This window comes from Stegodyphus dumicola, chromosome 4, assembly GCF_044657685.1.
Source record: "Stegodyphus dumicola isolate Sdum_Otavi_A_Nest chromosome 4, ASM4465768v1".
Taxonomy (NCBI): Eukaryota; Metazoa; Arthropoda; class Arachnida; order Araneae; family Eresidae; genus Stegodyphus; species Stegodyphus dumicola.
In genome coordinates, this window is record NC_140771.1 from 20,475,153 (window position 1) to 20,487,805 (window position 12,653).

Below are 12,653 nucleotides of genomic sequence, written 5' to 3' on the forward strand. Positions count from 1 at the left end.
TTTTAATGTAGTGGACATACAGATTCTAATTTTCCTACATTACTCATACGTTTGTTCATTGAAATCGTAAAACTAGTATTTGGCAGAATTGTAGAGACATTAGGTAATTTTTGGAAGCAGGAAAAATGAAAAATATACAACCGCTTGCACCGGGAATCGAGCCATGGACCTCTGGAATACCGGCCAGGCCTGCAGAACCACTACACCACGAAGGCACGCTAGGAAAGCGGGAGATATACCTTATATATTCCCCTTTTTAAAGGGCGACTAGGATTTTTAGGGGAACCAATCGCCAAATCCTGGGTGAGGAGAATCATCATCCAACACCCTTTTTAGTACGGGCGCCACTGTAGTGACATAAGGTTTATTGGAAAAGCCGAAGAGATGAAAAATTAGCAACCGCCTTCGCCGGGAATCTAACCCGGACCTCTGAAATATCGGCTCAGTGTGCTGACCACTACACCACGAAGGCATGCTGAGGAAGCGGGAGAAATACCTTATAGAATATATTGCATAATTATTTATACTCATTTAATTTTAATATACATTGCTGAAAAATACCAATTTATACATTGAAACTGAGTCAAAATTCCCTTTAAGACTGGCTTCAATTTATGTTTTAAAAAATGCAAATATCCACCTACTCTTGTTTAGAGTAGAGAAGGTAACACCTTTGAGAACACTGAATTCCCCTGAACACTGCATAAATTTGGGAAATTTTAAAAGCAACCCATTGAAATTTACATTTTGCACCACATCCAACCAAAGACAAAAAAAAAAAAAAAAAAAAAAAATATGAAAAGATTTTAGATTCTGATGTGGCACAGAAAGATTTGTTAAGTTTTTTTTATGCACTCGCTGAGCATCGCTGGTTAGCAATCTGGATTCATGCCTGCTAAGACAATTTTTTTTGTCTTTTTAGCTTTATTATTAAGACTTACATCGGACTTACATGACATCAATTTAACAGCAATATTACGAAATTCATAAAATCAGCTCAGTGATATATGTTTCGAGATCCCGATACAGTAGTAAGATTTTTTATACACTTTGTAGTATTTTCATAGTTCACGATATCAATAACCAGTTTTCTTAATAAGATATTGACATTCTTTTAAATTAGCTACTATGTTATTTCTTTAAATACTAGCCTCTCGTGCTGCCAGTAGCCGAAAACAGTCAACATAAAAACGAATAAAAGAGTACATAAGGATTTAAAGGTGTTGAACTAGTGTAATTTAATAAAAATTGAATTTTTCTGATTAGAGAACGTATGATATGTACTTTTATTTAAATCAATCATATTAAAAACTGAGAAAATATTCTTAACTGTGTTTATTGCTTTTAAATCTGTTAGTTTGTTACTCAATAACCTTCCAGATTAAATCTGAACGTTAAATGTCTTAGGCTTTATTGAATGATATTAAGCTTTTTTTGCGTGATGGAAAATATTAAGTATTTTATTTTCAGAAGTGGCAACACATTGTTTTCAAGCAGCCGAATTTGTTAATTAAATCTGAAAGATAAAATACCTTACATTCTGTCGAATGGCAACAAATAAAAATGCTTTAGTTCAAACAGTGTTGCCGCTTCTCGCTTGGAAATCACCGAATTCATTAATCAAAAATTCATTTATACAGAACATGAAATAAATGTTTAAAAAATTCGAAATTCAAAATTAGGCCTTCGAGATGCTGATGTTCAGGTGAAGGTTTACGTGTATGAAGTATTATGTATCTCTAGGAGCGATCGTTTTTCCACAATGGGAGGGACATACATACATATACACATACAGATCCTTCATTGTTTAATTTTTTTAAATAATATACGGCGATAACATTTAGTGGCAACAATTTGAAGGGTGATTCGGACAAAAAGTGTGTTACGAAATTAATAGCTCCTCTGGTGGGTGCTAAGAAGATAAATAAAATAAAATTCTCGCTTTTTTTTTTTTTTTTTTTTCTCTAGGGTGTAAAGCTGTCGAATGTTGGCTACAATTGACTTGTAATGTGAAGGCGTTTTAGATCAAGAATCGAAATTTTAAATCATGAAAGAAATAACTTTTTAAACTCTGTTGTTAACTCTATCGGCTATCATTCAAGCATTATTTCACATTTATTTCATTTTGCTAGAAAATATAATCTTAAACGCTTTTCCTCGTGCGCCACGCAAAAAATGAAATGACGGTTTTAAGGCATATTAGAAGGCAAAACAAACAGAAAATTAATTTCGACGTTTCCAGTCTGAACATCATGTCAGTCTTGCGTTGCAAAGAAATCAGCCATTTAAACCCTACAGCTGAAGAAAAATGCTAAACTGTATTTTTGGTACTTTTTTTATTTATTTATTTATTATTTTTTTTTTTCAGTTTTGGAAATCATCTCACGAGAAGATGCCATCAGGATTCCCTTTTTGGCCAGTTTAGAAACGAGGTACAATTGATTTTGAGCAAACCTTGAAATTTGCGTGTTTCTCATTAGAATTAGTTAAAAAAAGCAGGAAAATGCCTTGAATGTTAATAACGGGTACATCTCTCTCTCTCTCTTTCTCAAAACTTTTCAATAGAATACTTTTCACGGCGAAACATGTATTTTCTTATAAGTCATCATTTATTTAATATGCACAATGCGAAACATTTGAATGTTTTAAATACCTTCATGACAAATATCCTCTTTATAATTGAAGCAAATATGTATAAAGATCGCAATAAATCGGATTAAAAAATAAGTCAAATATAACTTTCTTGAAATTTTTGATATACAGAATTTTCATAAACAATAATTCTTTGTTATTGAATGTTAGCAGGAAAGTAGTTTGATAAGTTGAATGTTAGCAGGAAAGAAAAGCACTTTTTTTAAATTAATGTTCTTAAAAATAAAATAAACTAAATATTTAATTTATTCGGTTTTAGTTAAATTTTCAAAATATTAACGATGACATTTTTGTCTATAGATCTATTCTTGATCGCTCGGGAATTTCTAACGGTACATTTAAATCTAAATTGGCAAAAAGACATTTTGCCTTGTGTTTGCTATCTGTAAACATGGTAAACAAAACGTAACTGTCCAGCAAAGAATACTAAACGAATGTTGTTTACTAGGTCGAACTTTTGAGTTTAAATCTTGATATAAATGGATACAAAAAAAGCAGGACACTTGAAATAAGCATGAAATGTTTAAATATCTTATTTGCAGAGATTCATTTGTTTCTGACCTTTCTCTACGTGATATACTATAAGGTATTTCTCTCGCCTTCTTCACGAGACTTTGTGGTATAGTGGTCTGCACGCTCAGCGCGTAATTGAGAGGTCCACGGTTCGATTCCCGGCGAATGTGTTGGATATTTTTCATCTTGCCTGCTTCTAGAAAATACCTAATGTCTCTACAATACTATTATTATAATAACTGGTGATAAAACTAATCAGTTTAAACTGAAGTGCATCTGAAGATTTTGCAGGCTTTCATTTTACTTACGTTCGAAATCACAGTGGTATTTTCAGTAATGGCGCGACAGTAGGTTAAGCAAGCCACTTTACTATCGACGTGATAGTGATTTAATGATGTCTGTTCCCAGCTCTTTATTTGAATCAATTTGCTTGCAAAAAATGTTCTTGAAGAAGATGTAGAGCGTATCTTATGGCACAGAATTTGATATGTGAGTGACAGAACTACATTGAAGGCGAGTTTAAGTCATCTCTTCATTTGCTGGCCTGCTGTTTTCGCAGACATTGTTAAGAGATTTAGTTATTTATAATAGTTATTTAAACTTTTATTTCTAATAGTATAAAATTTTCGGTTCTTTATTTTTATAAAACAAGGTTACATTTTTAATCGAATATAAGAAGAAACAGTATTATTTGTTTAAATTTCAAATTAACATTAATTAATTAATAAATTTAGTTCATAGTTATGAAAATATTTAAACACAATCCTACTGGCAAGAGTATAAAATAAAATGGAGCATTAATATTAATAATTGCAAAACCATTAAAGAATATATCATAATGCCTCTGCTTACATTTTTTGAACATTATTTTATGTTTTATCAAAAGGATAAAGTCAAATGGCAAAAATTTAACTAAAACACTTCATGCAAACCCACCACACTAGCATCAATTCTGTTTCAGTGAAAAAGTAGCAAATCACTGAATACACAGCAGCATTTTGACTGGAAAGGAAAGGTAATGCAAGAATTATAAGCGGCTGAAAAACATGTTCCGCAGTTTAGCACGTGCGGAGAAAATGACACTTGGTTGATAACTTCTATTAATTTTCGATGCAAAAAACGGATGTATCTCATATATGGTAGTTGATTTTAAATACTCCTATTGCGTTTGAAGCACTGAGTGACTGTAAAACATTGTTTGAATCCCAGATGTTGTCACGCTGTTGATTTAGAGTTTCCGTGATGAATATTTCCTTTGATTTACTCCTACTTACGTCGTCCCGTTCGACTCATGGTAATGTAGCAGCAACTGACATAGATGTAATGATGATTTAGAGACAGTTGATGGAATTGAATGTTGATACATAATGAAAAGTAACTTGGAAACAGAACCAGGTTTAAAATTCATTTTTATTTTAACATGCTGCATGTTGCGTCCACAAACAAATTGGCACACTACTCATGGTTGTTTCAAAGCGTTGAGTGAATCTGCATGCAAATTACTTAAATTTATAATTGTTTAAAAATTCTGATCTCATCAACTTTTACAATTATGGGGATGCTAATAATTAAGAATTATATCTTCTGATAAAAACATTCGTCTCTGTCGTCAACTGCGCAGTAAATATGAAGTTGCCAATTTAAAAAAATCAACAGTGTTCTGTTAATTTTGTTAAAAATTCTAAGAATTCTTCTTTTAAATATTGATTTTTTGATCCATCAGATGGCGTAAAATAAAAATTTTGAGATGTTTAGATGTACTTTAAGCAATGATATATGAGGAAAAAATAGAACTAAATTTAAAAAAATCGTGCAGCGTGCGAAATTACATACGTCTGGAAGATGATTCAAAAATTCAGATTCGTGGAGGGAAATAATTTCAAGATTTGACTAGACCGAGAAATGAAATAAACTTAAATCATGTGAAATAACATAAAAATTAAAGAATTAATTTTGAGTTTCAAATTTTAGTAGTATTATCTTTGTCTAAAAAACCCTGTCGCAAAATTACAGTGAACTTCTTTGACAAGAGTAAACATGTATATTATATTACACGTTTTAATTCAAGAAACTTGAAAATCAACTATGCTATCGCCGGACTTCAAACTATGAACTTTACGATGATACCTGGACATTTTACTATGAAAGTATGCAGGGAGGAAGAGGATGATGTTTTGCAAATATATAATTTACTTAGGAGGATTACAGTTGATTTGCTTGATTATTTTGAAAAGGTGGAAATCAAACTCATGCAAAAATTTGTCTTTAAGCTGCAAGCTTGCGCGAAGTCTTAGCCCTTTCTGGCACGCTACCTTTTAAAGTCAGAATTTTGATTTTAAAAAAATGGTAGGCTGTCTAATTAGGTCTAGAGGAGTACACAAGTAAAATTTTGTGAAGATAGCGCTTATCGTTTTAATTCGGTGGGTGTGCCCAAATTGGCACACTGATTGAACAGAGCTTCAAAAAGAGTGCTGAAACGAGCATTGTTTTCAATGAACTGACCGATGAGATGCGGAGAAACAAAGAATACAAACTCTCAGTTGTCCTAGATTATCGGTGATCCTGGTCTGGGCACACCTAGGTTTCGCCGTTTGATTTTAGGTAAGATTTCAAGGTACAATTTTAAAACTTATATAGAATAAGGATATTAGCATACAGCCCAAAAATAACTTAGAATGTTTTTTAAACAATTTCTTTTATACCATATAAAAATCTGGAAGATTTCTTTGAAAACTGAGGGTCTTAAAATACTAAACATGGCTGAAATATATGGACCGGTTTGTGTTGAGCTGCAATCTACTATAAATAAAGAAGGTTCAGAGTAACCTATAGTAACCTATAAATCCATTTTCATTCAATTTTTCTCTACATACAGAAGGAAATTTTTAGCTGTGTCCAGACCGGAGACACTGCCGCAAAGGGTTAATCCCCAATGAAGATATCCTTAAATGTAATTCTTATTTTTTTTTTTTACTTTTTAATGAAGCATATATCTTCTGATTGACTAAATTTTGTTTAAAGAAAACACAAATTAAAATTGTTTTACGGAAATTTACTTCTTGTAGTGTCATATTGCTTCTCGAGCGTTTTCAAATAGAACTATGGAGTACAAAAGAATAATGTCTCGATGTTAGTCTTACAAAAGTGAAATGAATAACGCCGAAAGTAACCGACGTAAAAAAAATAATAATAAACTTATATTCTGATTTTTTTATCTGCTCATAAGAAGAGAAAAGAAAGATAAAAGAGAATATTTTATGTATTTTTATTTACTTTCACATAATGCAACTTTAAATGTTAAAAGATGTATTCGAAGTAAATCTGCGCGTTTTTCATTATTAAAATACGTTTTACAATTTCGTTCTACTAAACCACTGGTACTAAAATCTTTGATGAGGAAAACTATGTAAACATTTATATTTTACTAAGCTTTTGTTATCAATGAATGCATTGCAAAATATTTATATAATATCGAAATGTAATTACCAAAATTTATTTCACCAAGAAAAACGCTCAAACGCATCACGATTGAAGTAGTGGAAGAGGAAAGAAAATTAATACCATCAGAAATCTTACGAAAACCCCTTCTACCATAGAAACTACGATGCAAATATATAGTCCAGAAAAAAGACTATCAGATCGAACGTTTAAAAAAACATTAAATGCCCAGAAGTCTTTTTTAAAATGTGTAAAGAACCTGTATATTACCTCTTGCTACTATAGTTTTCCCTTTTAATTCATTAATTGTTTGTAATTTATAAGCGTATTGTATTAATTTAACACAAATATTAGAGAACAGATGGTAAACATATCGGAACCCTTTAGTTACATTACATAAATATAAAGGATTGTATTCTATCAAATTTTTAGTATCTATATGTTAAAATATACAGGTGACAGGTGACGGAGGACGGGGAATATACACTAATACAGTTTTAAACATCACATGGAGCAACATATTCGGTGCAAGAGAAAATCATGTAGAAAAAAGCTGCAGAGAATAAAAGAGGCGGGAATTTATTTGGACTATTAAAATTATAAACTAATCTTATAAACGTTTTGCACTACTAGAATCATTGCGTTATGTTACTACGCAGTTAACATCCACGCAATATCTTTGCAAAGTTTTACTTCTACTTAACATTTTCCCGTGAGCTATAGACCACTTTTGAAGGTATTAGGACTATTTGGTCACCTACGTTAAAAAGAAGGAGAAAAAAAAATCGACGGGGTCTTACACTTCCTAATCCATATTAAGAAGTAAATTTTAAATCTCAATGGTTTATTAAAATTTGTCAAGACACATTTAAAGTAGAGAAAGTGCAGAACATACATTTTTAGAAACTTTCCAAGTGCCCTCAATAATAGGCCAATCCAGCCAGAGAATTGCCATTCGAAGAGCATAATATTAAAAAAAAAAATTTCTTACATTTAATCAAACTGTAATTGCTTATTATACTCAGCGATTTAAAAGCGATAAACGGATTTATTATTATATTATACTTTAGGTTTCCTTTTAATAATAATTTCGTTTAATGTGATTTAAAATAAATATAATATTGAAGTTAGACTAATATATTTAACTGATGTTACGTGCAAACATTTGGAGCATTGTTCGAATAATAGAAAAATATTTTTATGTGATGTATTACATATCCAGGTATATAATCATTTGACCCCAATATTAAATGAAGAAGTACTTTGTACAGAGGGTAAGCTATCATATCCTGAAGTGTTGGTTAGACATTTTCACTCTGCAAGAAAACGTTTCACGAGAAACGTTTAGTATTATGATAAATGTCATCGATTGATTCTAAGAGATCAGTACGTAAAAAAGGTACATGAAAAACTGAAGATTCTTTCCATTGAAATAATTATTTTGGTGACATCCAGTAGTAGTCCTTTTCTTTCTTCGCGAGTTAAATTTTGCACATAACATCGATTTAAGTAATCCATCTTTATCACATGTTTTCAATGAATAAAGAATGCAGTCTTATTTCATATGCGCATGAAAATAAGATGTAAATTATTTTAAAAAGAGCTCTTTCTATGCACAAACCCACCACAATTGATGGACTGTAGAAAGTAGTTAAAGAAAATAGAAATCAATATCCTAAGAAATTTTAACAAAAGCCCTTCTGTCATGGAAATCATGATGCAGACTTTTAGTCTAGAATAGATTAGCCGTCCAGGCGATATAGTGGTTAGTAACCCTAACCGCCGTAGCGATGACCCCAGGTTCGAATCCCTGAGAAGGCATGGTTGTAAATGTACGTCCCTACATAAGAGGAAACGGTGGACACCAATTAGGTGCTTCCATAATGAAATGGCACCATATCCGGCACTTGTAGTGGCGCAAGGATAAAGGCTACCAAATAAAGCGACCGCTCATTAAAAAAGAATTCCAGAAAAGATGCTATTACATTGATCATTTAAGAAAATACTCTCTGCATCTAAAGTATTAATTAAATGATACCGAAATTGTTCTAAAAAGATGTTAACTCCCTCTTTATATCACTTGTTATAGTTATCCATTAGAAAAATTATTTTACGTAAATCAAATCATGGCATCCGTTTCATCATTTTTAATTACGTATAGTAGCTGATGTTTCATTTATTCTCATAAGTTTGTTGATTATAATTTAGTACATGTGTTCAGCTAGAGTTTCAATAGTATTTTGTGCTTTTTTGTGTATCAAATCAAAGGTAAGGCTTTTGACTTATAAGTATTTAATGAATATTATTATAAATAGTAGTGTTAAGATCTACTATTTATAATAATATTCTTCTTTAGAGTCTATCTTTAGATTTTTCCTTTTAACTTTTCCTAAACTGGAAGAAATCAAAAATGCTTCGGGTAAACAAAAGTATGTGACAGCAAGTCAAAGCATCTAAAAAAATTATCTTTTTCATATTTTGACTAAAGCTACGCAGGAGTAAAATAAGGCACTTTTTTCGATACAGCAGTGGCTTTCTTTGTTTCACACAATGTAAAAAAAAATATTTTTCAGTTTACCTACAAAATTTCCACCAACTCGGACGTATACCTCTTAAAATTATATTTCTCATTTCTCTTCGCAAAAATTGCGTTGTTGGCACGGATTTAACGGCAGGATGCTTTCTCACTAAGAAACACTCCATTTAACTTTATTTTTTGCTTGCTCTCGTAGAAAGAAATAATATTTTGAAATGACTTTATTTTTAAGATCCTTTGTTTCAGAAGAGGATTAGTTGTAACAGAAGATGGTTCATTTCTTTTTAAATTATTTTTTCTATTATTCTTAGTTTAAAACTTTTTACCGACAGTTTGAAAACAAAAGTTTCATTAACAAAGTATATAAAAATCAGAAAAGTAAATAAAATATTTAATCGTTTTCTTATTTACGGACGATGCAGTTTGAAAACATTAATGTCGAAGAAGAAACCTATCATATTAAGTTTATTATTTAATGTTACCTTCAGACGGGAAGTCAAGGAACATGCACATTTGAAACAGTTTTTTTTTATATAACTATAACCTCATGTACATGGATCCACGCCAAGCATCAGCAATTTAAGGATAAATTATATATCACTTTGTGATACCTTTCTGTTGCATTCTGACCACCATAAATGCAGATAAAGAAAATTCTAAAATGGACATCAAATGACTTCCCTGTACAGTGTATTAAATTATACACATTTTTTGCTGCAGTTAGTTTAAACTTTTTCACTGGAGATACATTTCTCATTCAATCAGTTCGATTCTCCCACGGAAGCAAGGGAAAAAAAAAAAAAAAAAAAAAACTCAAACACCGAACACACATGAAAACAGTTAAAAAATTTCTGCAAATAAAATGAGTTTCTTCGCAAGCCAAAGCAATGCGACCATCGGATTAGAAGACCAGATTTTCGGCGCACCAAAATTTAAAGTTCACTTTTCACACCACTTGGGCAAAAGACACTTAAGTTGGTGCACCAACTGACTTAATTCATTATACTGCTAAGAGCTTAAAATCTAAACAAATTCGCTCCACGTTAGACTTAGTGCCACTTACTTTTTAAATTATTTTATAATTCTGTAACTACTGCATGCGTATTAGCTAAAGGCATAAAAACATAACAACTACATAATTTAATTACGTTAAAGTAAAAAAATGTCCATTTTACCTACATCTCTGCATATAATAAAAAAAAGTCTGTCTGTGTGCGTGTGTCTTTTGTTCGTGCTGCGCGTAACCTAATAGACCCAGGGCTACGAAATTTGGTATACAGGTGCATATAGACAAGAGCCACGAAGCACCTCGAAGCGATTGCACTTCGAAGCGATTTTCTCAAATTTCGAATCAGATTTTTTTATTTTATCTTTTTTGATGAAATCGCGTCATTTTGAATAGTTTGATTCTTTTAAAAATGCAGTTTTGGCAACTGTTTTTCATTCAATGCTTTGTATACTGGACTGCTGACTGTTGAAAATATGAGATAAAATGCTGCTAATTTTCTTTTGATTTTTAGACACGCAACACGCACATCGCAATCTTCTTATTCTGACGCACATGTGTCTCGCGATGCACAACAGAAATAATTTTCCTTTTTTTTTTTTTTTTTTTTCACTCTCTCGCTTTATTAGCTAATGACAAAGAGGTTTGTATATTTTGAATTATGTCATCCGCAAAGCACAATTTTGATTGGTTATTGCTCTTTGATGAAAGATTCATTCTTTTAGAAATGTGGTTTTGGCAACAATTTTTCATTCTTTGCTTTGGCTACTGGACTGCTGACTGTTTTCTCTTGAAAATATGAGATTTATTGATTATTTCATTGTATTTTTTATATTATGTTTTAATTATATAATTTTAATTATACAAAATGTTTTGCATTATTTGCTTTCGGAAGCAAATTTCTTAACTTCCTTTATACAATTTGAATTCTTAAGATTTTGCAATGGAAAGTTCGTTAATATATTTATTAGGATAACTAGTGTTTGTATAAAGGGATATTACTTATTTCATTGTATTTTTTATATACATAATGCATTTTTATTTAAATTTGTGTTTTTTGTTTTTTTTTCTTTCTTTTGATAAAAGTTGTTCTCCACAGTAAAATTATGTGCAATTTTTAAATTTAATGTTTGTTCCCTTCAGGCATTTTTCTAGTACATTTAAAATCCAGAAGAAGGCTGACCGCGTAGCGGCTAGTAGAAGAATAAGAAACACAGCTCAGGAACTGGGTTAGAGAGTGTGTGCATATATATTGCTGCGAAATGCCCAACTGGGGTAAGATAGCTTCCCCGCAAAGCTGGTTTAAAGTTACCATAAATGGCAAAGTAAGGCTGGGTTTCCAGATTTGAAGCGAAATCGCCCACTTGGCGACATAATTGGCGATATGCCGTAGACGGAGCGAGAACATTGTAGAACGAATTCTTGCCGGTTTACCCCAGAATGTTCTTAAAGGCAGGTTAAAAAGCTATATGAACCCTGCTTATACGCGAAGTAGCAGTGTATAGTCAGTTTTATCGTGAAGTGCATCGTGAGTTTATCGTGAAGAGCATCGTGAGTTTATCGTGAAGTGTATGTCGAGTGTATTGAGTTCTGTAGTAGTGCTTTGAGTTTAGGGATTAGCTTGAGAGCGATCGACCGAGTCAGGAGCTGTGCGTGAAGCTGTCCTCACTGTTATAGCCTGATCAGCGTGTTTATCATAGTTTTCGAACGGCTGTAAACGTGTCTTTAGAATTCTACTGTGTAATACTGACGAATGAACTGTGTTTTTGATTCTTCATCATCAAATGTTGTCATTAATCACTCCCAAACCACGAACCCGTAGAACGTAATAATATATCAATATATATATAGCTGGGGGGGTGAGGGTGGCTCACCACCGGCCGTACCAAGCGTGTATATATATATATATACGCAAGGTAAAAAATACGAAAGCAAAATTATAATTTTAATTGGTTATAATCTCTTTTATTTTTTTAGTAATTTTGGGACTTCCTCTCTCTATCAAAAAATAGCGCCATAACTACGTCATTCAAATTAATCATACGATCTTACGTAACGCTTAATGTAGATATGTCTTGCCCAATCAAAGAAATTGAAACCAAAACCTTTTGACACTCTCTTCTTGCTAACGCTTTCATCCTGGCAAGACACTGCTGCAATCATCTATGTGCTGCTATGATGGCTTCTATCGCCATTGTATCCAAATTGTAAATGGTCTGGAAATAGGCACGATTGAAGGGCCAAGTGAAGTGTGGCCTCAAATGTAATTTAAATAAATAAGGAATTTAATCCAGCTCGACTGCATCTTCTTCAAAATGCATGGACGTTCTAAGCATCAAGTATTTACGCAAAACAACATTGCTACTCTTCTTAATATCAGTGGTCCTACTTCAGTGCTTCCAACATTGTGCTATTATTTCATATATATACGTTTGGTGCGGCAGGTTTCAACAGAAAAGGGAGGTCTCAGCTTATATATTATAGCAGTCCCATACAAAAAATTTCAAC

At 32.0% G+C, this 12,653-nt stretch overlaps 1 non-coding gene across 1 annotated transcript; it reads right to left on the reverse strand.

Moving 5' to 3' along the window:
- Positions 1-400: 400 nt before the first annotated feature.
- On the reverse strand, positions 401-472 carry TRNAI-GAU (transfer RNA isoleucine (anticodon GAU)). Its single transcript has one exon. It is a non-coding gene; the product is annotated as a tRNA-Ile (tRNA).
- Between the last annotated feature and the right edge of the window lie 12,181 nt (positions 473-12,653).